The sequence below is a fragment of the Macaca fascicularis genome, chromosome 11 (assembly GCF_037993035.2).
Source record: "Macaca fascicularis isolate 582-1 chromosome 11, T2T-MFA8v1.1".
Classification (NCBI taxonomy): Eukaryota; Metazoa; Chordata; class Mammalia; order Primates; family Cercopithecidae; genus Macaca; species Macaca fascicularis.
Genome location: NC_088385.1, coordinates 134841073 through 134866572, shown reverse-complemented (window position 1 = coordinate 134866572; position 25500 = coordinate 134841073). Strand labels below are relative to the sequence as shown.

Here is a 25500-nt window from a genome sequence, read left to right as displayed (position 1 = left end):
TTGGCTTAGAGCTCTGCACTGTCCAGGTAGAATAAACCGGACGCTTCAGAAATCTTGTTGAAATTCCCTTCAGAGGAAATGGTAGCTCCCGTTTGAAAAGGAGCTGAAAGAACTCCTCTTGTTCTTAATGTGCCCATGTTCAATTGCTCTCACATTCCTTCATTTGTCCCAAACGGGACAGATTTAGTTTCTTGCAGAACGCAATTCCGAAATCTGGAGCTCCACACCCCATCTGTCCCAATGGCACCTGCAGGTTCCTCTTCCTTTCTGAGTTACTCATTTTCACAGTTCAGCTCTTACAACACGGAGAAATATTTTAACCAAGATAATCAACATAACAGCCACAGGATGTTGAAAAAAAGTCTTCTTCCAAAATAATCCAGTCATCCCTCCTTTATGAATACTTGCATCTTGTTTCTCCATCAACATCAGATGTTTGAAGAGGTAAGTTGGTGGTAAGTGTTGCGTTCTGTGCTGGGGCTAAGATGTTGTGATACTGTGAGGTCAGAGAATGAGGTTCCTTGTGCACACCATGTGTTTCAGAGGAACTGAGTAATGACCCTGTGGCAACTGGGAAAACAGCAGTCTGTTTAACAAGGCCCTGCAAGGCTGTTCATTTAAACCCTGTCCTATTCCCTGGTGACTCAGCCAAGCGAGCCAAGGTGGAAACTGTTTTCAAAGCCTGTTGGTTTAGCGATGTTTTCAAGTTCCCTAAATCTTTAATGGTTGAATAGTTTTCTGCAGCTCTGAAAATTCTTCAGTGCAAAGACAACCTCTGCTCCTCATTTGTTATCTTCTAGAATGCAAGTGAGGTTTTTTTTCTCACCTCAATTAATTTAGCTTAGGGATTTTATATTTTAATTGAAGTGGCAGTTTTTATAAATATTCATCAAACATTAATAAATTTCCAGGGTCATCAGGCGATGTGGCAAGAAGGAAGAACAGGGAGGAAGCATGCCTCCTGGAGCAAGCTCCCGCTCATGCATATGCATAAGTAGCTCTAGGTCCTAGTAGAGCCCAGCAGTCTAGTGTTCATCTGTCTGTTCAATAAGAATTTACTGAAAGCCAATAGGCATGAGGTGTGTGGATGGGATCTGTGGATGCAGGGTGAGCAAGGCATGTCTACCTACCTACAGCCATATCTTTCTGTAAATTTACCCACCTAACTGTGGTACAGTTACACCTACACCTACATCATAGCTCCAGCTCACTGTCAACATCTATGTATCTTATTAGGTTGGCGCAAAATAATTGCAGATTTTGCCATTACTCTTAATTACTTTTAACGACAGAAACTGCAATTGCTTTTGCACCATCCTAATACATTTACACGTATGTACACACTCATATATATATATATGCACACATGTATATTTGCATATATATAAAACTATGTATTTGCATATGTGTCACAAATACCTACAGGCATATATATGTGCACGTAGGTATTTGCAAATACATTTTTTAAATGTTTGTGGTATGTAGTAGGTGTATATATTTATGGGGTACATGAGACAGGCAATACATAATAATCATGTCTTGGAGAAAGGGGTATGCATCCCTTCAAATGTTTATCCTTTGTGTTACAAACAATCCAATTATACCCTTTTAGTTATTTTAAAATGTACAATTAAGTTATTATTGAGTATAGTCACCCTCTTGTGCTATCGAAGAGTAGGCCTTATTCATTCTATTTTGTACCCATTAACCATCCTCACTTCCCCCAAAACCCCCCAATCCTTCCCAGCCTCTGCTAACTATCCTTCTATTCTCTATGTCCGTGAGTTTAATTGTTTTTTATATTTCAATCCCACAAGTAAGTGAGAGCCTGCGACGTTTTTCTGTCTGTGAGTGGCTTATTTCACTTAACATAATGACCGTCAGTTCTATCCATGTTGTTGCAAATGACAGCAGCTAATTCTTTTTTTAATGTTTTCTTTTTTTTTTTTTTTTTTTTGAGACGGAGTCTCGCTGTGTCTCCCAGGCTGGAGTGCAGTGGCGTGATCTCGGCTCACTGCAAGCTCCGCCTCCCGGGTTCACGCCATTCTCCCGCCTCAGCCTCCCAAGTAGCTGAGACTACAGGCGCCCGCCACCACGCCCGGCTAGTTTTTTGTATTTTGAGTAGAGACGGGGTTTCACCATGTTAGCCAGGATGGTCTCGATCTCCTGACCTCGTGATCCACCCGCCTCGGCCTCCCAAAGTGCTGGGATTACAGGCTTGAGCCACCGCGCCCGGCCAACAGCATCTAATTCTTTTTTATGGTTAAGTAGTACTTCATTGCATATTATAAGCTCTACATTGTCTTTATCCATTCATCTGTTGGTGGACACTCAGGTAGCTTCCAAATCTTAGCCTATTATCAGTGCTGCCACAAACTGGGAGTGCAGATATCTCTTCAATATATTGATCTCCTTTCTTTCAGGTATGTACCCAGCAGTGGCATTGCTGGGTCATATGATAGCTCTATTTTCAGTTTTCTGAGGAACCTCCAAACTCTTTTCCATAGTGGTTGTGCTAAGTTACATTTCCACCAACAGTGTGAGAGGCTTCTCTTTTCTCTACATCCTTGCCAGCATTTGTTATGGGCTGTCTTTTGGGTATAAGTCACTTTAACTGTGGTGAGATGACACCTTGCTGTTTTGATTTGCATTTCTCTATTTGCACACATATTAAGTATATGTATGGCATCTATAGACGATAGATATAGCTAAAGGCATAAAATCATAAAAGCAGAACACAAAGCATTGGGGAAAAAGAAGGGGTCAGAGAGTTCATGGCACAAAATATTGACTGGACAGAATTAAAATTATCCATTCTTTGTATGTTTATCCATTTTGTCAGTCAGTATAAGCCAGGTTTTGCTGTACAACAAATTTCCCACAAATCTTAAATGTTTACAATAGAAAAAGCTTAATTATCCCTTCCATTGCATGTCCACTGTGAATCAATCACTGTGGCTTCACTTAACATCTTTTTCTCTCTAGGACCCATGATGACAGTGCAGTCACTACCTGGATCATTTCTGGGCATCAGGCCAGATAAAAAAGAGGACGTGGGAAAACACGATTTATTTCTAAAAGCTTCTGCTGAAAGTGACCAAAGTTATTGAGGCTCACATTTTATGAACAAGAGCTTGCACATACTTGAGTTCAAGAGGTTGAGCATGTATGATTGTCCCATGGGGAAGAGCCATGCATGAAAGGATACAGAATGTGGGTGAACTCAGGAAGTACAGATCACCTGATTTTTTTTTTTTTTTTGGACGCTCTCTCCCAGTCGCCGCAGTGGTGGGATCTCAGCTCACTGCAATCTCTGCCTCCCAGGTTCAAGCTATTCTCTTGCCTCAGTTTGCCTCACATGCTGGAACTACAGGCATGTGCCACCACACCTGGCTAATTTTTGTACGTTTAGTAGAGACAGGGTTTTGCCATGTTGGCCAGGCAGGTATCAAACTCCTGATCTCAGGTGATCTGACCACCTCGGTCTCCCAAAGTGCTGGGATTACAGATGTGAGCCAACACGCCTGGCCAGATCATGTGATTGTAAATTCAGTTGATAGCTTTATTTTCTACCATGATTTCTCACCAAGAGGGATTTCTTATTTCTCTTTGACTCCCCCATAGAACCAGCAGCCAGTCCAATCCCCTGTGAGATCTCTGAACCATCAGCAAGAAGAAAAAAAGAAATGATATCAGATGGTCTCTATGAGCTACTCATTTCTGACTCTTGGCATGAAACAATGGAGAGTAGAGGCTCCACCTCGTCTTATTCTAGGCCTTTCTAGGGTGACTGTGTTTAAGTACCAGTTTCTTCCTCAATCCCCAAGGGTATATCACAGCCTGAAGAAAAACCCACACAGAATAAACATGGAAAAGCTGGTTGGAAGGTACGGTGGGATTGCAGAGCGTTAACCATCTCACTGTTCATCACCATGGGAGACTGAATTTTCTTTTGTTGAGGACCAAAATGGAAACAAAACAAAACAAAACAAAAATCCAAGCAGTCCTTCAGAGAGAAATCTGAGTTTAATTGATGTCACTAGTTAAAAAGGCGCAGTGAAGTATAAGAAGAAAATAAGATTTTTGCTCAGGCTGGTTAAGATTTTCTCTGGATGAATAAGAACATTGTTTAGTGATGAATTCCAGCTACATAATTTGTCCCAACTGATGATAAACATCATACATGAATGGCGCTGGCTTCCTCCTTCTGAATACCACGTGAGTCCTTTAGAAATATGAGAGAGGAGAACCAAGCAGTCATTTAAAGATTAGCCAAGATAAATGATCAAACAACCAATTCAGGGCAATGGAAGAAAGACAGTCTGGATGATTGAACAGTTTATAGAAACAGTTGCATATCAATTTTGAATGTATACACTCTTCTGTTAATGGAGGAAGCCTGGTAGATGGATTGCTTTAATCAACATATTGTAAACTATTTGGAGACTACATGATACATTGCATGAGGCCATGGCAGCAATTTCTTCTACACGTGTTAAGCACAGTCTCTGTAATAGTAGTGTTAGTAATAATAGTAGTGTTAACTACTATTGTGTGTGTTTGTCTATGTAATAACAGTGTTAACTATTATTAGTAAGAGTAGTGTTAACTATTATTGTGTGTGTTCTATGAAAACATGCAGTATACTTCACAGTGTGCTATATATTTGACTGTCTCATATACTGTCAGTTATTTTAGCATCTATGTGATTTGGGAAATATGTATAGTCCAAACATGTTCTCTGATTGGCTAAGAAGTGAGAGGGAAGTCATTTAATAGGGGCAGCAAGAAGGGGAAAGAATGAGTGGAGAGAGAGGAAAATTAGGACACATAGTTGGCTCCAGAACATGCATCATATAGTTCATTGCCACAGTCCCCAAATGTTCAGCAAGTCTGATGAAAATCATGAAATGCTTTGTATGAGCTAGCAGTCACCATAGTAATGTTGTGTAACAAACGATTCCAAAATTGAGTTTGCCTATATTGGCTGGGATTAGCTTAATGATTTTTCTGGTCTTGTCTGAGGCCCATTCACATGTCTGGCAGGGATTTATTGAATGGTTGGCTGACATGGTAGGACCTCAGCTGGGAAGTCCAGTTCTGCTGCCCATGGTCTTGTATCCAGAGTGGCCTGGCCCAGGCTTAGGTTCATGTTGGAGGCTGAATACTGAGAGGGGAAGCAGAAACATTCAAGATCTCCTGTCACCTGGGTGCATTAAGGTTGCATTGTCAGTCCACTTTATTCTGTAGACCAAAGCAAGTCACAAGGTCACAATGAAGTCAAGGGGTGTAAATAGGTTGGAAATTAGATTCTCAGAAAGTCAATGGTTGAGGGTTAGGAAGAAGCAGGGAGGCAATAACTCCTCTGCTTGTCTGGCCTGCCCTGTGGGTGGGCAGCTTTCAGCAGCTTGAGAGGAGCAGGAGAGAGGCAGAGAACTGAGAGTACTGTCAGCCAGAAGGTGGCCAGAGCGAACTGGAATGGGCAGTGACAGCCTGTGAAACATCTGCTGTATCTGCCTGCATCTCTCTGTTGTGTCTGCCTGAAGATCTCCCTCTATTTCGTTTGCTTGGCCTACTTTGAATTGCCCTGAGACTTCAGATTAAATTCTAAGGAATTTCTTTCCACCCTGGATATTCTGCTTTTTGCCTGTGCTATAATATCTGAGTTTCTTGACTCTCCCACAGCTCTGATCACACTGTCATTTAATTGCCTGTGTGTTTGACTGTGGTCCGACTTAGGCAACCACCAATTAAGAGCAGGAGTTTTCCTATGTTGTTCGCCACCACTGAACTCCATGGTATCTGGCACAGTAGGCACACAATTGGTATGCTTTTAAATTTTATTTTCTTCTGGCAAAAACACATAATACGAGATCTACTCTGTTAACAAATTTTTAAGTGTACAATAAAATACTGTAAGGCACAGGTACAATATTTGATGCATTCTGAATAGTATTTAGCCAAGTTTTCCACACATACCTAAACTCAATTTTATGACAAGCCTGAGTTAAATTTCCCACTAGATTCTGAATAAATAGTTCACATTTTCTCATAAGGCATTTTACCTACAAGAACTTTGGAAAAAGCATCTTCTGTCTGTTGGGTACAGAAACCACCTTTCAGGACAATAAAATGGAAAGTGTGGAGCAGCCAGAAATAAAGCAGTAATAAGACAAACTTCCCCCTAAAAATTTGATTTCTAAAAATATGTGCATTGTATGTCTCCTTGTATTAACGAATTCATGGAAAATATGTCGTTGTTAAATAACATATGACAATAATCAGTAGACACATAATGATTTTATCTTTCACACCTGGCTAGGCAAAGAGTTTGCCAAAATGTGCTGTAAAATATGAGATTATTATTATTAGGAGAAAGAACATGTGAGTACTTGATGCAAGCTGCTGCTTTGTAAGAATTACGACACAGAATCCAGGGGAGGAGTCAATCACGCAGATAAGCCTTAGACTCTGAGCTCAAGCAAGGTGATTGCAATTATGATGATCTATTATTCCACCGTGAAGTTAGGTAGGGGGTCTATTGAGAAGTTCAGGAAGATCTTGGTCAGGAAAATCATCTTCTCCAACTAACCTTCCAAGCCTGATTTCCTGATTTTACCTTTCACTACATAACGTATCTACCCACTCTTTATACCCAAGTGTCTTACCCAGGGGTTGGAGAACTCAAACATCTTCCTGAACCAGATAAGTAATTTCAATGCATGCTCTGTTCCTGAGCCTTAGACAACTTCATCCTCTTGGAATGTAGATTTAATGTAGCCAGGCTCTCTTGTTGTAGTAGAGATTCCAGAAATAGAAATATTGGATCTACCAGTGTTTAGTTCTCCTGACAGTCTTTGATCTCATCTGTCCCTGTTTTTTTGTGAATTCTATTTGCATCTGGATCTCTGCTTTATTTCTACCACCTTGGTCCCAAACCCCCCTGGCCAGTTTGTCCTGTGATTTCTCTCTCCAACTTATAGACTCTTCTAGGAACAGGCCATGTGAAATTCATCTCTGATTTCTCGGAATAATTAGTTATACTTATTTCCATCTGTCTTTCTCAGAAAATAATTGTTCATATTTTAAGACATCTTTGTTATTGGGAAGTTAAAATTTCAAAAGTTTATGGCAATTCTAAAAAACCACCAAAAGGGTGTCATGTTCATGGCTTGCGTTAAAAAGAATAATCATGAATAGTAATAATTATTGGGGGCTTATGAGATGTCAGGCTGCAGGCGAAGGATTTTACTTGCTATCTCTTATTTGATCAACACAGCAGTCTTATGAGAAAGGTACTATTATTATCTTAATTCTATATATTGTGAATTAGGAAAAAAAAGTTGAATTGGGGAAAAGTTATGACTTTGAAAAAGATAAAAAAGATTACTGGATACCTTTGGTGGGAAACTAGGCAATGTTGACTTATTTGATTCTGTGGTGGTTGTATTAGTTCGTTCCTGCACTGCTATAAAGAAATACCTGAGACTGGGTAATTTATAAGAAAAGAAATTCAGTTGGCTCATGGTTCTGCAGGCTGTACAGGAAGCATGGCAGCTTCTGCCTCTGGGGAGGCCTCAGGAAACTTACAATCATGGCAGAAGGCCAACAGGAAGCAGGCACATCTTCCATGGCCAGAGCAGGAGCAAGAGAGACGGGGGAGGTGCTACATACTATTAAGCAACCAGATCTCATGAGAAGTCTGTCAGGAGAACAGCACCAAGGGGGATGGTGCCAACCTATTCATGAGAACCTGCCCCCATGATCCAATCACCTCCCACAGGGCCTCACCGCCAATACTGGGGATCACAATTTGACATGAGATTTGGGTGGGGACACAGATCTAAACCATACCAGTGGTCTTTCTCACTTTCATTGTTTTTCAGCTAATTTATAGCTCTGTAAATTGTAGAATATTTATAGTAATGCAAATTATTCTTGTCCATAAAAATGCAACTTTTGTCTGAAGGAGAGTCGGTTGATTAATACATAGATATTGACTAGTTTTGACAGTTTTTTTTTTATAACCTCTTAAGCATATTTATTTCATCATTCCTGGTGGGTTTATCTATGTGTCTTTAGATATTCTGTGAACCAGTTATTGCCTTTTGCTGGCTTTCTCATTGATTAGTGATTTAAATGATATGGTTGAAATATGTTCATCTTATATGAGAGTCATGATTATACCTTTTTCCACAATTTCTCTTATTCTCTCCCTCCTTTTTCTCCCTCCTACCTTCCCTCTTAGAGAAAGTATTTATTAACACATAGAGGAGGTGGATTATATGGATGCAAAAATATTAAGAGAAAGATTTTGGATTTAAGGTTTATGCATGGCTATGTCTAATAAAAAAAACACTGTCATCTTAACTGCCTTATCTTACATTCTATAAATCTTTCTTGAGAAACAAGTTAGAGAGAGGATGTTAAATATCTGCATTCTGATGGAATGCTCAAAACTTTCATGATCCTTCACAGGAAGAAGTCAGTTCTTGTTTTAAGTGAGTTTCCTTCTGATTAGTTCAGGCTGCTAAACATGAAAAGAGTAGAAGAAAGATGTTTTATAGTGTATTTAGTCATTCATTCAATATTATCTGTGAAGAACTGCATGCTGTTATGTTCCAGAAACCATACCAGATTCCCCATTTGGGGGATGACAGTCATTAAAGCCATCTACATTGGGGGAAAAATCCTAATGCAGATGGAATTCATCCGGGTGGATTCTGAAAATGTCATGAAGAGTCTCCCCACATTCCTAGGATACAAGCTTTACATGCAGCAGTTACACGAAAGGATAGAGAGACCCAAGCTGCTGTGCATCTGCAGGACCTGAGCGGAAGTTTTTTATTTTTATTTTATTTTTCCTGCACAGCCTCTGTCACCACTTTCCTCCTGGCAGCATCCTGAATTGCAAAGAGCTGCCGCCCCTGGACATTCAATGACCTAGACTCAGACCTCCAGGGAAGGACACAGTCTCCAGGCTCAGCCAGTCGGCAGGGACTGTGACAGAAACGGATATGTGGCCAAGTCCTTCTGGTGGGATACAAACCTGGACTTTGGCCAAACCTGGTGAGAAAGAGGTTTAATCTCAACATCAATCTCACTCTTCCTCCCCCCACCCCAGTTCCCTGTCCCCCCTCCCTGCCTTCTGCTGTGGTTGTTAAGCTGATAGGACGTAAAGGCCTCCACATGGAGCCAGCTTGCCTGAAATAATGCAGCCAAGAGGAAATCAGATTCGCGTGGTGAGGCCAGGCTGGGCTGACTGAGTGCTAACAGCACTGTCTGAGTAACGCAGTCTCTCCATGTTGAAGCTGGCCTTCAGCTTTTTAGTCATTGTGATTGACTAGTGGAGGAGAGAACTTGGATAATTCATTCTCCCATTGCCTTCGTGCCTCACCTGGGTCCTGCCAGTGGCTCTGCGTAGCCACAGTTACAGTGAGCAGTGCATCTTCCCAGGTACTTGCCTCACAAATGCCTTTACCCCCGACTTGATCCTGAGCTCGATAGAGACCTTCTATACCTTCCAGGTCCTAGAAGGCGCCTTGACAGCCCTTGATTCTCTAACCTGCCCAGGTCCTCTATAAACAGGCCCCTTGTTCAACTATCTTCAGTACACTTTCTGTGAATGACGTCCTGTCTTCTCCCAGGGCCCAAACTGACGCACGAAGTTGCCACTTTAAAGACCTATGGACTGGCTGTTGGAAAATCCCCCACGGACAGTCCCCACGAGCATGGGAACAGATGGCCATCTCTGATAAACGCCAGGAGAAGCTGTTGGCTTACATCGAAGGGATAGATTATAAAAAGCTATGAATCTTCAAACACTGGAATCACAGGCAGTAGAATGAGAGGCTCAGATGCTGAAACTTTTGGACTGAAGCAAACCGTCAGCACTAGATTTTAGTCTTTCTTTTCCCACTTGGCTTTGGAGGCAAACGCTCAATGGGACCACTGACTGATTTACCAGAGTCATTTAGCTGGTTTCCGCTTTCTCTCAAAATCAGTCTCTCTCTCTCTCTCTCTCTCTCTCCCCCCTACCTCCCCATTTCCCTCTCTCCCTGGGCAACACACACAGAAAGGTGAATTTGAGTAAGTTACATTTACCCAGATGAAACTGAATTGAATGTAGTAAGCTCCATCATTATTATATAAATGCTGTAAAGTCATGATTCTCTGTTTCCTTCATGGTTTTATACACAGTTCTTAGGACAAAGACTGTCTCCTTGACCAAACTTTAGTCAGGCTTCCCTGAGCCTCCTCTAGACTAGGCCTATGAGAATTACAGACCCTCAGCATGAGCAGTTTTGTCCATCCTCGCCCCAAGAGGCTTGAGTAAGCACTAGCATCGTTTCTGTTAGTTCAAGTCTGGGTCCCTAGGATGGCAACCCCACCCTCTTTTTTGTTTTTTAGAGACGGAGTCTTACTCTGTCGCCCAGGCTGGAGTGCAGTGGCGTGATCTCAGCTCACTGCAACCTCTGCCTCCCAGGTTCAAGAAATTCTCCTGCTTCAGCCTCCTGAGTAGCTGGGACTACAGGCACATGCCACCACACCCAGCTAATTTTTTTGTATTTTAGTAGAGACAGGGTTTCACCATGTTCTCCAGGCTGGTCTCGAACACCGAGCTCAGGCAATCCACCCGCCTTGGCCTCCCAAAGTGCTGGGATTACAGGCGTCAGCCACCACACCCGGCCCCCACCCTCTTAAGTTCTTCCTGAGGAAGCTGAAGACTGCTGAGTCTACTGCTTGTCCCAGCCAAGTCCTGACTATATGCCCCTGCCTTTCTTTTCTCAAAGCATTCGCTCTAGAAAACTTGCCATTGTAAATTCTGTCTCTGCTCCTTTAAGGACGTAAATCTTCTCCTGGCCTCCTCCCAGTTTTTTAACCTAGAAGCATCTCTCTCCTGGACCTGGAAGCCATCCCTCTGAAACACGGTCATAAAGACAGGACCTCTGTCTCCTGGGTCCTGTGGGAGGGTCGGAGCCTAACTCAGATAAGCGCCATTTAGCAAACATGGGTGGCCTAATCATGTCCATGTCCAATGCTCCCCTTAATATCCTTCTGTATTTTTCACTTAGCACACCCAGGAATTTTAAAAGCCTCCTGCCTATTGTATCACTGAATATGAACTCAGTTGATACTGAAATCGCCCTCTCCTGCAACAGTTGTATGTATAAAATATGTCTTACTTTTCTTTTTCTTTCTTTTTTTTTTTTTGATGGAGTCTCACTCTGTCACCCAGGATGGAGTACAGTGGCACAACCCTGACTCACTGCAACCTCTGCCTCCTGGGTTCAAGTAATTCTCTGGCTTCAGCTCCCAAGTAGCTGGGATTACAGGCATATTCCACCACACCTGGCTAATTTTTGTATTTTTAGTAGAGACGGGGTTTCATCATGTTGGCCAGGCTGGTCTCAAACTCCTGACTTCAGGTAATCCACCTGCCTCGGCCTCCCAAAGTGCGGGGATTACAGGCGTGAGCCACCGTACCCAGCCCAAATTATGTCTCACATTTTAAACAAGAGTCTGGCTTTCTGCTGTTTGACACTTCACACATAGTAGAAGTTCAATAAGTACTTGCTAAATTAATAAGTAATTGTTTCCTTAGGGAAATGATCAAGTTTCCTTGTGTGAAACATTGCAAGATGCTAAGTACATAATAAGTGCTTAATAAATAGCGATGGATGGGGAACTGGTTGTGGAGCCCTTGACCCTAGGTTCTGTGTCTGTTTTTGCCACAGAGTCTTCAGGTGACCTTGGGAGTTCATGCTTCCTCTCTAAGCCTTCGACCCCAAGCTGAAAGAATGGAGCTTCCGGAGATGGTACTGGGTGCCTCTGCTAGCTGAGGCATTGCGCGACTTTTGGGACATGAGGTTCTGCCACTCTGATCAGTCATCATCACCGTGTGTGCACAGAGAGCACTGCAGAGGTTCCCATGGTGCATCCCCTCAGCCACCTTGCTCCTGGCAGCGCAGAGGCTGCCCTGCCCACTCCCAGCGCCTCCTCCCGCTTCCTTCACGAGGAGTGCAACGCTCCGGCAATTCCTGCCCCTGGGTATTTTAATTAACTAACCACTCAGCCTTTTATTTGTCAAACACAGATTTACAATTAGCTCTATTTGGCTTCCTGGCTTCCCAACTGAACATGAAGAAGAATTAACTAATTAAACTAATATATCTATTATTTAAGGTTTATTTACCTTTCTCAAAATTTTGAGGAACACTAGTTCTCTTCCAATCATTGGTTAAACTGTTAATTATAGAAAAGGACCTGGTTTGTAGACAGAGCACAGAATGTGGGCTGCACACGGGTTAGTTCTTTATTTTTTTATTTTTGAGACATAGTCTCACTGTATCACCTGGGCTAGAGTGCAGTGGTACAACCTCCGCTCACTGCATCCTCTACCTCCCAGGTTCAAGTGATTCTCCTGCCTCAGCCTCCTGAGTAGCTGGGATTACAGGTGCGGGCCACCATGCTCAGCTAATTTTTGTATTTTTAGTAGAGTCGGGATTTCGCCATTATGGCCAGGCTGGTCTTGAACTCCTGACCTCAAGTGATCCACCTGCCTCGGCCTCCCAAAGTGCTGGGATTATAGGTGTGAGCCACCTCGCCTGGTCACACACAGGTCGGTTCTGAAGGCAGACTTTCAGATCTTCAGGGCTTGCTGATTCTATCACTGAGAAAGCCCTCTTAGGACATGTGGATCAGCTGGTCCATGCAGTGGAGCAAAGGTTACACGGGAATCTCAGGTGTGGAGTGAAACCAACCTGTCAGGAAACTCAGACCCATGCGCCACTCTGAGCTCTGTAATGCCTTTGTCTCCATGACCCATTAGACATGTGAGTCTGGAAAAGTTAATTAGCACTTTGGGCCCCAGAACCTTTTCCCATGAAATGCAGAATAAAGTACTCTATCTGAGAATTGCTGAATGATTGTGCACCATCCCTGTGTCAATGAATATTAGCTGATTTCCAGGATTCTTAGCTGCAGAGAAGGGTAATAGAAAGTAGATACATTATTGATTTAGTAACAGTTTTATAGGTATAAGAAATACTACTCTATTAAAGGTTAACATTTTTTATTATGGTAGTGTATTTGTTTACGTCTAAAACAATGCTAGAAAACTAATGTGAAAATATGGGCAATTTAGAGCCAAATAATATACTTTATTCTTCCTTCCCACTTTTCACAGCTACAGCCGTTCAAACCTCTAATCCTTGGAATCCCGGTGTGAGAAAACTCCAGTGAAAATGCCCAGGAAATTCTGATTGCTGCGGAGACATTGAGGGAATCAGCGAATCTGGCAATGAGGTACCTGCAACCCCTGGAGGCAGCTGTCTTAATGAAGATGTGGGAACAGGGAGGCCTATTGCAGAGAAAAAAGGGGGGTGCTATGATTGGGCTGTGTCTAGTTCTAGATACTTGAGGAATCGCCACACTGTTTTCCACAATGGTTGAACTAGTTTACAGTCCCACCAACAGTGTAAAAGTGTTCCTATTTCTCCACATCCTCTCCAGCACCTGTTGTTTCCTGACTTTTTAATGATTGCCATTCTAACTGGTGTGAGATGGTATCTCATTGTGGTTTTGATTTGCATTTCTCTGATGGCGAGTGATGATGAGCATTTTTTCATGTGTCTGTTGGCTGTATGAATGTCTTCTTTTGAGAAGCATCTGTTCATATCCTTTGCCCACTTTTTGATGGGGTTGTTTGTTTTTTTTCTTGTAAATTTGATTGAGTTCTTTGTAGGTTCTGGATATTAGCCCTTTGTCAGATGAGTAGATTGCAAAAATTTTCTCCCATTCTGTAGGTTGCCTGTTCACTCTGATGGTAGTTTCTTTTGCTGTGCAGAAGCTCCTTCCTAACACTCGTTAATTTGTTGACAGGAAAAACCTACTATTTGGCTGGATTGTAACAACATAGTTTTGATCATGTTTTCACTTATCGGTAACTTAATCTGCAGTATTTGATATTAGCTTTCACATATAGTCGTGACATACACAATCTCTTTAAAATAGATGTATCTTAGAAAAATGAGTCAATTTAAAGAAAATAGATTAAATAATAACGGAGGTGGTACCTAATAGAGGAAGATGGTGACTTTATTGTTTAAAGGACAAGTTTAGAAGCTGACACTGGGGCTCGTTCTACAGTAAATTCTCTGCAGAGTCCGTTCCCGTCCACAGGGAGGCGGTAGTGAGACGCTCACCCCTGCAGTTTTGGTCTTGGCTCTTCTCTCCCGTCTTTGAAAGCTGTCCTTGGAGATGATCTCCAGGCACACAATCCTGCCAAATGGAAGCTCCCAATACAAATGACTTCATGCCACTTTCTCCAGCACAGAAGAATATGCGATTCCTCAGGAACATCACTGTCACTAGGGATGATACTTTAACTGCATCTGGAAGAACCAAACTTTTTTGTTCCATTTTCCCCTCCAGCCTGCTAGGTCATAGTGTAGCTAGCCATCAGGATGCATTTTCAAAGAGAGAAAGACAGTTTATTTCACAGACATCTGGGAATGTTCTAAATGGTCACGCATCTCTTTACAGCTGGGATTGGTTATGATGCAACTAGAGAACTCCATATTCGTAAACTTTGTATTTAAGCAAAAGTGAGAACATGCCATGGATACCCACGTCTTTGAAAGCTGGATAGTGTTTACAGATGTGCTGCCAGAGTGTAAAGGAAGGATGTTCATAGACAGAAGCACTGAGAGGGAAAGTCCATGAGGTCCCTTTCATCACCTGGGATGTGAGCTGCGGCTCCCTGTCTCCTAGAGCTGCTGTCAGCAAAAGTCATTGGCATGGGTCCTTCCAGTGCCACTTGGGGTCTGTTACTCGATGGGTCACCCAGTAAAGAGGAAATAGGAAAACAAACAAACAGACAACAAATATAAAAACACTGTTTCAGCCCGGTGCAGTGGTTCATGCCTGTAATCCCAGCACTTTGGGAGGCTGAGGCTGGTGGATCACGAGGTTAAGAGATCGAGACCATCCTGGCCAATATGGTGAAACCCTGTCTCTACTGATAATACAAAAATTAGCTGGACGTGGCGATGCGTGCTTGTAGTCCCAGCTACTCGGGAGGCTGAGGCAGGAGAATCACTTGAACCCAGGAAGCAGAGGTTGCAGTGAGCCAAGATTGTGCCACTGCACTCCAGCCTGCCTACAGAGCGAGACTCTATCTCAACAAAGCAAACAAACGAACAAACATACAAAAAAACTCTCGAAACTCTCCCATGTGTCCACTGTTACACTGTAAGGCTTAAAATTAAGCCTACTGGTATGGGTTTCCTTCACACCTGGGGAGGTTGGGAGGGACTCAGATGGCCCAACTGCCAGTTCTCCTCACTAATCTGCTCCCATGGTTAAGTCCCCCAGCCAGAGAGCCCTCCTCACCATGGGGACTGGGCACAGGCCCTGTCTAATCCTGAGTATTGCATCTCAGTTCCCAGCTACCCTTCAGAATTATTTAATAGCAAGCTGACTGAATCTGCCCCTGGGAACCAGAAGTTACTTGATATGGTTTGACTGTGTCTCCACCTGAATCTCATCTTGAATTGTAGCTCCCATAATCCCCATATGTCATGGGAGAGACCCGGTGGGAAGGAATTGAATCATGGGGGCGGGTTTTTCTGTGCAGTTCTCATGATAGTGAATAAGTCTCACGAGAGTTGATGGTTTTTTAAAGGTGAGTTTCCCTGCATAAGCTCTTTTGCCTGCCGCCATGTAAGATATGACTTTGCTCCTTATTTGCCTTCCGCCATGACTGTGAGACCTCCCCAGCCATGTGGAACTGTGAGTCTATTAAACATCTTTCCTTTATAAGTTACCCAGTCTTGAGTATGTCTTTACTAGCAATGTGAGGACAGGCTAATTCATTACTTCAACCTTTCCTTCCTACAAAGCCTGCTTCCCATAGCCCCTACATGCTCACTCTTCTCTATTCTCCTGTGTGCACCCTCTGTGTGGCCCCATGCGTGGTGTGTGCTGTGCTCTTCCTCCAGGCTATAAGTCTGTGTGAGTGATCAGCTACCATTATTGTCCTCTGTCCAGGCCCAGGGATCAAGTGTTGAGTCTTGCCATGGCCCTAGTGTGGGAATTCCTCCCTCATCAGCAGGGTGAATAGGAGAAGGCAAAAACCACTCTTTCCTCTCCCACGTAGTATTTTTTTGTCCCGACTGAAAAAAAATAGTCTTCTGTCCAAATTCTAAAAGTGAGGAGATAATGCAAATTACATGCTGCAGTAGAAACTTCAGATCCAGGTGCATGAATTGGAAGCCATGTGTGGAGTGAGTGTAGACAGTTACCACTCAGCCTAGGTAAGGCCCGAGTATGGAGACCCCATTGTCCACAATCCGTACTGTGATCACCCTCTTGGTAGGAAAAGGGGAGTGAAGATCACACTTGAGAGCAGATATTTAAAGGGGTTTCTCACTTCCTGTATTGCAGAAGGCTTGAATGTGAAGGGCGGAAGATGCCTACCAGATTTACACTCATTGACTTTAGAATATGCACAGGAGTTTAAATTTCATTATTAGTAGATTTACTGCTGAGAAAATTCACTTTCTACAACAATTTCACTCTATCCAGCTGCATTTTAGAAATGATGACATTAGGTCTAGTAAACAGCGTGAGATTCCAGAAAGAGAAATAGTTCTGAAATAGTTCCCAATAGTTCTGAAAAATTAAGTATGTTTTCACCAAACATTTCACAACTGCTTAATTAAAAATATCTGCCATTATTTTGATTAGAATTTCAGGGGGCTGGATGCCTTTCCTTATCTGGTCTTTGTAGGTGTAGCTTGAATAATTGTCAAGAATGATTACCTAAATGTCAAATTGCCTTATCTGCCCATGTCCTACTACACTGCACTGTCATGTAATTAGCAGAAAGTAAAGGTCATGACCTGCAACGTCAACGTGGAAATGACTTCTCTTTTCCCCTGGAGAGGAAAACATGATGAATGAGATTCAGGAAAAGCCATGGTTGTAGATCTCTATGTGTTGATGTAGAACAATCTTAAGGATTTATCACTGAGCAACAGAAAGGATCAGAGCTAAGGATATCGTCTGCTTCCATTTGTGTTTCTTAAAGGGTGAAATACACAGGCGGGCAGATCACCTGAGGTCAGGAGTTCGAGACCAACATGGCCAAATGATAAAACCCCATCTCTACTAAAAAATACAAAAAAAAAAAATTAGCCAGGCGAGGTGGTGGGCACCTGTAGTCCCAGCTACTCAGAAGGCTGAGGCAGGAGAATCACTTGAACCCCAGAGGCAGAGGTTTCAGTGAGCCAAGATCGTGCAACTGCACTCCAGCCTGGGCTACAGAGTAAGATTCCATCTCAAAAAAAAAGGGTGAAATACACTTGGATATGCACTGGATAACTCTGGAGGACTATACGTGCATGCACACACACACACACACATACATAATGACTATGTGTAGAGACAATTCTTTACCTAGGGTAAGATAAAGGATTTTTTAGCTGGGCACAGTGCAATAACTCATGCCTGTGATCTCAACACTTTGGGAGGCTGAGGCGGACAGACACGTTGATCTCAGGAGCTCGAGACCAGCCTGGGAAACATAGTGAGACCCCTGTCGCTACAAAAAATACAAGCATTAGCTGGGCATGGTGACATGTGCCTGCAGTCTCAGCTACTCGGAGGTTGAGGCAGGAGGATTGCATGAGCCCCAGGAGGTTGAGGCTGCAGTGAGCCGTGACTGCACACTACACTCCAGCCTGGGCGAAGAGCAAGATCTTGCCTCAAAAAGAAAAAAAAAATTATTTTCAAATGTATGTTTTCCTTTATGTTCATTTGCACTGTATATTTTTATCATGGTAAACATAAAGTTTCGTTTTATTTATCACATATAAGTACTGATTTATTTCACTATCTCCTTCAAAAATAATAACTATAACACATATTTATATTACCAAACATTTCTTTCTTATTGTAAACCAGACAATATACTAAGACGTTTAATTATGGTGTTGCATTTAATCTTTATGAAATTCCCAAGCGGAAGGTACATATTAAACTGTCTCATTTTGTAGATCGGGAAATAGAGGCTCAGGAAGGTTCAATAATTCCTCAAAATACACCACAAATTACCCCGTTCTCCCACCCTCAGAGTCAGCCAGCTTAACCACTGCACTCTGAAATCCTTTCAATTTCAGACAGGTTATGGGGCTCCCATCTAATACACACATTTTTGACTCCTTTGCTCAAATCTCTGGTGTTTTAAAGGTTGTATCAGTGAAACTGGGCTATAAGTTAAGGGTAATTTCCAGAAGAGGTTTTTATTGGCATTTAAGGATCTTAGATTCATTTCGTATTTTAACTTTTTCAAAATCAGTAACCTAAAAAAGAAATTTCAATTTTTACAAATAGCTCACATTATTTTTAAAAATCATTTCTTTTTTCACAGTAATTAATTCCTGGAGTTTTAATATTGCCACTCCATCTTTAATCTTTTTACTGAATTGCCTGATGATAATTTGCATATCATTATAAATAATTACTTGCAAATTTCACTAGTAAAGCTCAGCTTGGAACTGTGACATTTTCCCAAAATAAGTGGTTCAACGAAGCAAAACTGCATTCATTGATTTAAAATTGAGCAAATATTTGGTAAAATCTACTATATATCCAATTTTGGGAAACAAAGAGAGTCAGTCTCTTGAGCTGTTGTCAAACTGCCCAGAGCTGTTTTGTTGAACTTGTTCACTTTTATTATAAATGGTGAGTAGTAACAGTAATTGTAATATTTTCAAGAGAGTACCTGGATTGAATGCTTAGTGATGCCATAAGAAATCTATTTTTTCTTCTTCTAGGATCATTACCTATGAGAGAAACACTATAGGTTTTATAAATAAAAAGCAATTGATTCAGAGTACTCGTCTTAGAGAAATGTGAAATACTCCATTCATCTGTTTATAAGTTTAAAGACAAGGAATATGAAACTATTCATTAATATAGTGATAAATAATTCAATCTTTTCTTTCAGCTCTACATTATGGTCAATTAAGGATGCAAGTGAGGAGATACAAAGCAGAGGCTGAAAAAATGAGAGCAGAAAAATAGTTGCTGTTGAAAATCACAAGAGCTCAGTCTGTCTGGTGTGGGCTGTATCCCAGGAGACTGCAGGGAGGTGCTCCCGCTGCAAAGCAGAGAAATGAACTTGTTGGTCTGTGGTCTCACCCTGCTCTACCTGTCAGTCAGAGTCAGAGAGGAAAATTACTAGCAAAGAAACAGAAACCCATGAAAAGACACACACACGCACAACACAGAGGGAACCTGGGGCAGCGGAGAAGGGGTTCCCTGTTTGTAGAAAATAAAGCCATTGTTGACTTGTCAAGGAACCCACTCACAGACTTTTCTTTCAGATTTTTTGGATCAATGCCTATTTAAGTCCTTCTTTATTAGTTCAAAATTTTTATTGAGGTTATTGTCAATTTAGGCCAGTTGTAAAACATAATATACAGTGATAATGTGTATACTTTACCCACTTTCTCCCAGTGGTAACATTTTGTAAATTATAATTGATATCACATTAAAGAAATTGACATTGATACACTCCACCAATTTCATTCAGATTTCCTGTTTTGTTTGTATTTGCAGGTGTATGTGTGTGTGGTGTTTGGTGTGTGTGATTAGTCCTATCAATTTTCTCACATGTGTAGGTTCATGCATTTGCTACCTCATTCAGTGGAGCCTCACAGCAGCATCACCCAGGATCACTCCTGTTGCCCTTTTATAACTGCATTCACACCCACGCCTGCAGCAGCTGTCTCTAGCCTCTGGCAAACACTAATCTGCCCTCCATTTCTGCAGTTTTTTCATTGAAAAAGTGTTATTTAAATGGAATCATACACTACGTCACCATTGGGATTGGCTATTCTAGCCCTGCATAATGTCCTGGAGACTCATCTGCATTGTTGCCTGGAGCAATAGTTCCTTCTGGTTTATTGTTGAGTTGCATCCCATGGTATGGATGTACCCCAGCTTGTTTAACCATTTACCCATTCAAGGACCTCTAGACTGTTATTAGTTTGGGACTATTACAAAAATAATATTCCATTGTCTGCATATACCACAGTGTGTGTATCTGCTCAGCCACTGACGGACATGTTGGTGGCTTCGATTGTAAATCAAGCTGCTATAGACATTGCTGTGAAGTTTCTTGTGTGGACCTAAGTTTTCAGCTCATTCGAGTAAATTCCTACTAGTGTGACTGTAGGATCATATGCCACATGCATGCTGAGCATTGTACATTACCAAATTGTCTTCCATATTGGCCATATCATTATTTCCACCAGCAGTGAACGCCAGCTCTTGCTGCTCAAGGTCCTCACCCGCACTTGGTGTTGTCAGCGTTTTGGACTGTAGCCATTCTAAGACATTAGCAGAGGTATCTCACTGCAATCTCATTCACAAAAGTCGAACTTACAACTCCCTAATGAAATAGGACACTGAATATTTTTTCATATGCTTATTTTCCATCTGCATATCATTTTTGGTGTGGAATCTCTTCAGATCTTTTACCCATTTTTAAATTGAGTGGTTTATTTTCTCATATTGAGTTTTAAGAGTTTTTTGTACATTTTGGGTACAAGTGCTTTGTCAGGTATGAGCTTTGCAAATCTCTTCTCTTAGCCTACGGCGTGTCTTTTCATTTCCTTTACAGTGTCTTTCTCAGAACATGAATTTGTAATTTTACAAAGTCCAACTTAATCTTCCTACTTCATGGGTCTAGCTTTTTGTGTTATGGCTAGGATGCATACACACACACACACACACACACACACATACATACACACACACACATACATATATATAAAACATCCAGTTTGCCAGTACCATTCATTGAAAAGACTGTCAATTTTACATTGAGTTGTTTTGTACCGTTGTCAAAGATCAGTTGACTACATTTGACTTGCTCTATTTATTATCTGTCTGTTTTGGTGCATTGATCTATGCGTATCTATTTTTTCTCTAATATCATGCTGTATTGATCATTGTAGTCTTATATAAATTTTTGCTATCAAGTGGTATGAGCCTTCCAATCTCCTTCTCCTCCTTCTCCCTCCTCCGCCTCCCCCCTCCTCCTCCACCTCCTTTTCCTCTTCCACCTCCTCTTCCTCCTCCCCCCTCCTCCTCCTCATCCGTCCTTCCTCCTCCTCCTCCTCTTCTTCTTCTGCTTCTTCTTCTTCCTCTTCCTCTTCTCCTCCTCTTCTTCTTCTTCCTCCTCCTCCTCCTCCTCCTTCTTCTTTCTTCTGCTTCCTCGTCCTCTTCCTCCCCCTCCTTCTGCATTTTGACCTATTCTATGCATTTTGCCTTTTCCTATAATCTTTAGAATCAGTTTCCAATATCAACAAAATTTCTGTTGGGAATTTGATTGGGAATGCATTGTATCTATAGATCAAGTTGAAAAAAATTGCATTTTAATATTCAGTTTTCAATTTATGAGCAGAGAATACTTTTACATTTATTTAGATCATTAGTTTAAAGAAAATTAGTTTTATAGTTTCCAAAATATGGGTCCTTTGTTATTTATTCAAAATGCTTTATTTTATTTTTTAATACATTGTATTATATTTATATTTGTTTTTTTTAAAGAGTTTTACTGGGCCAGGCGCGGTGGCTCACGCCTGTAATTCCAACACTTTGGGAGGCCGAAGCAGGCAGATCACAAGGTCAGGAGATCGAGACCATCCTGGTTAACACAGTGAAACCCCGTCTCTACTAAAAATACAATAAATTAGCCAAGTGTGATGGCGGGCGCCTGTAGTCCCAGCTACTCTGGAGGCCAGGAGAATGGTGTGAACCCAGTAGGCGGAGCTTGCAGTGAGCCGAGATCATGCCGCTGAACTCCAGCCTGGGTGACAAAGCGAGACTCTGTCTCAAAAAACAATAAAATAAAATAAAATAAAATAAAATAATAAAAGAGTTTTACTGTTGCTTGGGATGTTTCTAACAGAGAAAATCATGTCATCTGTGAACACAGACAGTTTCATTTCTTCCCTTCCTATCTAGATACATTTGATTTTTACCTCCCATCTTACTGCACCAGTTAGAAGTTCCAGTGTGATGTTGAACAAGAGTGGTGAGAGAGGACATCTGTCTTGTTTCTGATCGTAGGAGAGAAGCTTCCAGATTTTTCACCATTAAGTATGATGCTGGCTGTATGAACTTGGTTTAATTTTTCATGTTCTTTATCAAACTGAGGATGTTCCTCTCTAGTTCTAGCTTGCTGGGAGTTTTTGTCATAAATGGACATGAGACTCTGGCACATGCCTCTTCTGCGTCAGTGGATACGAGCATGTGATGAGTAGCCTCTTGATGTTGTGAATGGCAGGATTGATTTTCCAATGTTGAGCAAACCTTTGAAACAGAGAATAATCCTGATTACTTGTAGTTTTACATTCCTTTTTTACGTTGTTGAATTCATTTCACTGCTATTTTGTTGAGGATTTTATTGCCTATGTTTATGAGAGATAGCGACCTGTCCTTTTCCTCTGTTTAACGTCTTTAAATGTCTTTATTTGGTTTCGTTCTTAGGGTAATAAAGGTCTCATTATGTCTGGTGGCTTTTTTCTCTTCGCTTCACTTTTTATGTTTTTATTTGAGAATTGTATATGGATCCATTTTATGTCCCTTAGTATGTCAAACTCAGCCTCCAGCAATTCATCAAAATTACCATTTAATCTTACTTTCAGTCTTCGTCTCCAGCAGTTCCAGCTCCTGGCCGGCTGATTTTTGCTGTGACTCTGTGAGTGCCTCTGTCTCCCCAGATTCCCAGTGGCAGTTTTTCCTTCAACTTCAGTTTTCTGATGGTCCAAGAACAGTCACTGATTTTTAGCTGGTCCAGCCTTTCCTTGCAAAGACAGAAATGACTACTTTCAAGTTCTCTGCATGTCAGAACTTCAACTAGAGGCCCCACAGCCACAGAGCATTTCAACAAGGAGTTACGCACGCAGGACCTATGAGCCTCCTCCACTCTGGCTGCAGAGTGGACACGGCCCCATCACTCATCTCTTCTGCCTCCCTGGCCCTGTGTGCCCCACAGAATAGGACAGATTCCTTAGCAGGACATTCAAATCCCTTCACTGAGTGTCCCCCACCTGCCCCTTCAGATCTGACTCCCAGCCAGCACTCTGAAGTTGCTTTGAGTGACCTGGTGTTGGGAGAGCAGAGTGGTGTGGTGGTTACAACTGCAGGTTCCTGAACCAGACTGCAGCATAGTTATCAGGATTCAAGCTCTTTTTTCCCCCCTGTTTCTCCTTTCCCCATTTATAGAATGGGGATGATAACATCCCCTTGATCCTAGACAGGTGCCATCTATTCTTACTATTAACCTTGAGAGCACAACATTGCATGCACTTCACTGCTTCTATGTCCCTGTCCCTGATTAATTGGTACTTGGATAGTGAGCGCACCCTAGCACTTTGTGTGCGTGTGCATCACGGAACTTACCAGAGTACAATGCCAATAAGATTGCCCCAAAAATTAGAGGGAGGCTGCATGCAGTGGCTCACACCTTCAATCCCAACACTTTGGGAGGCCAAGGCAGGTAGATCCCTTCAACCTCCTCTCATCAACAGCTCTTGTTATAGTTGCAATTTTTCTATTAATAATGTAAATCTTTGATTTACTTATTTTTCCTCAACATGGATCTGTGAGCTCCATGATGGCCTGGCTTACTCAATAATAAGATCTAATAAATTGACTAATCAAGTCCAACAGAGAATTCATGGGCATGAACAGTGTTTGCAATCTTATTCTACACGATCTGGTGATGAATGTTGACTGAAGGCTTATAATTGGTTAGGTTCCTACTCTTGCATAAAAGGTATTTAAAATGTAAACAAATAAGAGGTTTCTCTCATAGAGTTTATGATATAATTGAAAGATGTATATAAAAATTTGAGACAAATTAGAGAGAACACCATTCCAAATGTGTTGTGGGAAGTTTGATAAGTGCTCTAATAATATTAAACATTACAAAGAAAGGAAAAGTGAACATATACCTGTGTCTATGTATACATAAATGTGTGTGTATATGCATGTAGTATGTTTATGTGTGTACATATATGCATATATAATCATATATCTATGGTCATAGATCTATGACTTGCTAAATTCTGCTGTTCTGAAATGGCGTGCTTGAACTAGAAAGGTAATGACCTCATTGGGCATATAAAAGTCATCTGGCATGTAATCTCAATGATTCTACTTGTAATCATTAATTTGTAATCTGTATGTTTTGTCATAATTTCAACATACAATGTCATTTTAGTTGATGTTTATTATATATTAAATACTTGTGACTAAAAACCTAGTTGTTATTTAATGTAAGCTATTCATTTAGTCCTATAAGTTTTTCTACATGTTCTGGAAATACATAATAACTTTATTTATATGTTTTATTGTTTTATTTTATTTTATTATTATTTTTTATCTTTAATTTTTTTTTTTTTTTTTTTGAGATGGAATCTCGTTCTGTCACCAGGCTGGTGTGCAGTGGCGCAATCTCAGCTCACTGCAACCTCTACCTCCCGGATTCAAGCGATTCTCCTGCCTCAGCCTCCCAAGTAGCTGGGACTACAAGCACCTGCTACCACCCCCAGCTAATTTTTGTATTTTTAGTAGAGACAGAGTTTCACCACATTGGCCAGGCTGATCTCAAACTGCTGACCTTGTGATCCCGCCTGCCTCGGCCTCTCAAAGTGCTGGGATTACAGCTGTGAGCCACCGTGCCCAGCCCATAATAATTTTATAATGGTCTCATAGTCAGATCTGTCCACAAAATATTGATATAGGTAATAAGTCATAAAGCATTAAGCTAAAATCGATACCTGTTCCAAAAAGATACTAAAAATTCATGAGTTAAATGGAAGAGACAGCTCAATGTGCATTAATAGAATCCAATAGACAGATAATTAGCACAACACTTAGCTGTTCAGGATTAAAAGTACAGAGGAAAAAATACCACACTCTCTCAAAACATTTCTAATAACAGTGCAAGAGTCAGTCATAGTTGATATTTTTATGTTCTCCAGACAGCATCACGGCAATTAAAAAAATTATAAATGTTAGCAAAAGGTGAAACTTTACTGATGCCACCAGTATTTGTGTTAATACTTGAATTGCTATTTTGAAGAAGGAACAACCATGTGTTTAAATACATCTACTCTATTTTTAAAAATAGATTAGTGGGTTTTAAACTGTGTACCATGAAACCTAAGGTTCCAAGGTAGTAACTGCTATGTTTGGTGACAGGGTGCAGAGGAATGCGGGGAGAGGTAATTTGGTGTAACGTTCATGAGACTCTGACAGGAGAAGCACATTTGTTGTTGCTGTTGTTTAGGTTTCAGGTCAAAGGACAATGCTGCTTACAACAACAAACCCACAGAGACAAACAAAAATGAACCTGACAAAGATGAGAGAAGAGGTATATCTTTTCAGTTTTGTCCACCTGTAATAAACACA

General features: G+C 41.3%; 2 long non-coding RNA genes across 2 annotated transcripts in view; one reads left to right on the top strand and one right to left on the bottom strand.

The window, feature by feature from the left end:
• Positions 1-25500, bottom strand: part of LOC135966354 (uncharacterized) — a 137786-nt gene that overhangs the window by 35850 nt on the left and 76436 nt on the right. The gene's annotated exons all lie outside the window — the stretch shown is intronic.
• LOC135966353 (uncharacterized) lies at positions 7341-19634 on the top strand. The gene is made up of 4 exons (XR_010579647.2): positions 7341-9069; positions 11739-12051; positions 13190-13308; positions 19016-19634. It is a non-coding gene; the product is annotated as an uncharacterized lncRNA (long non-coding RNA).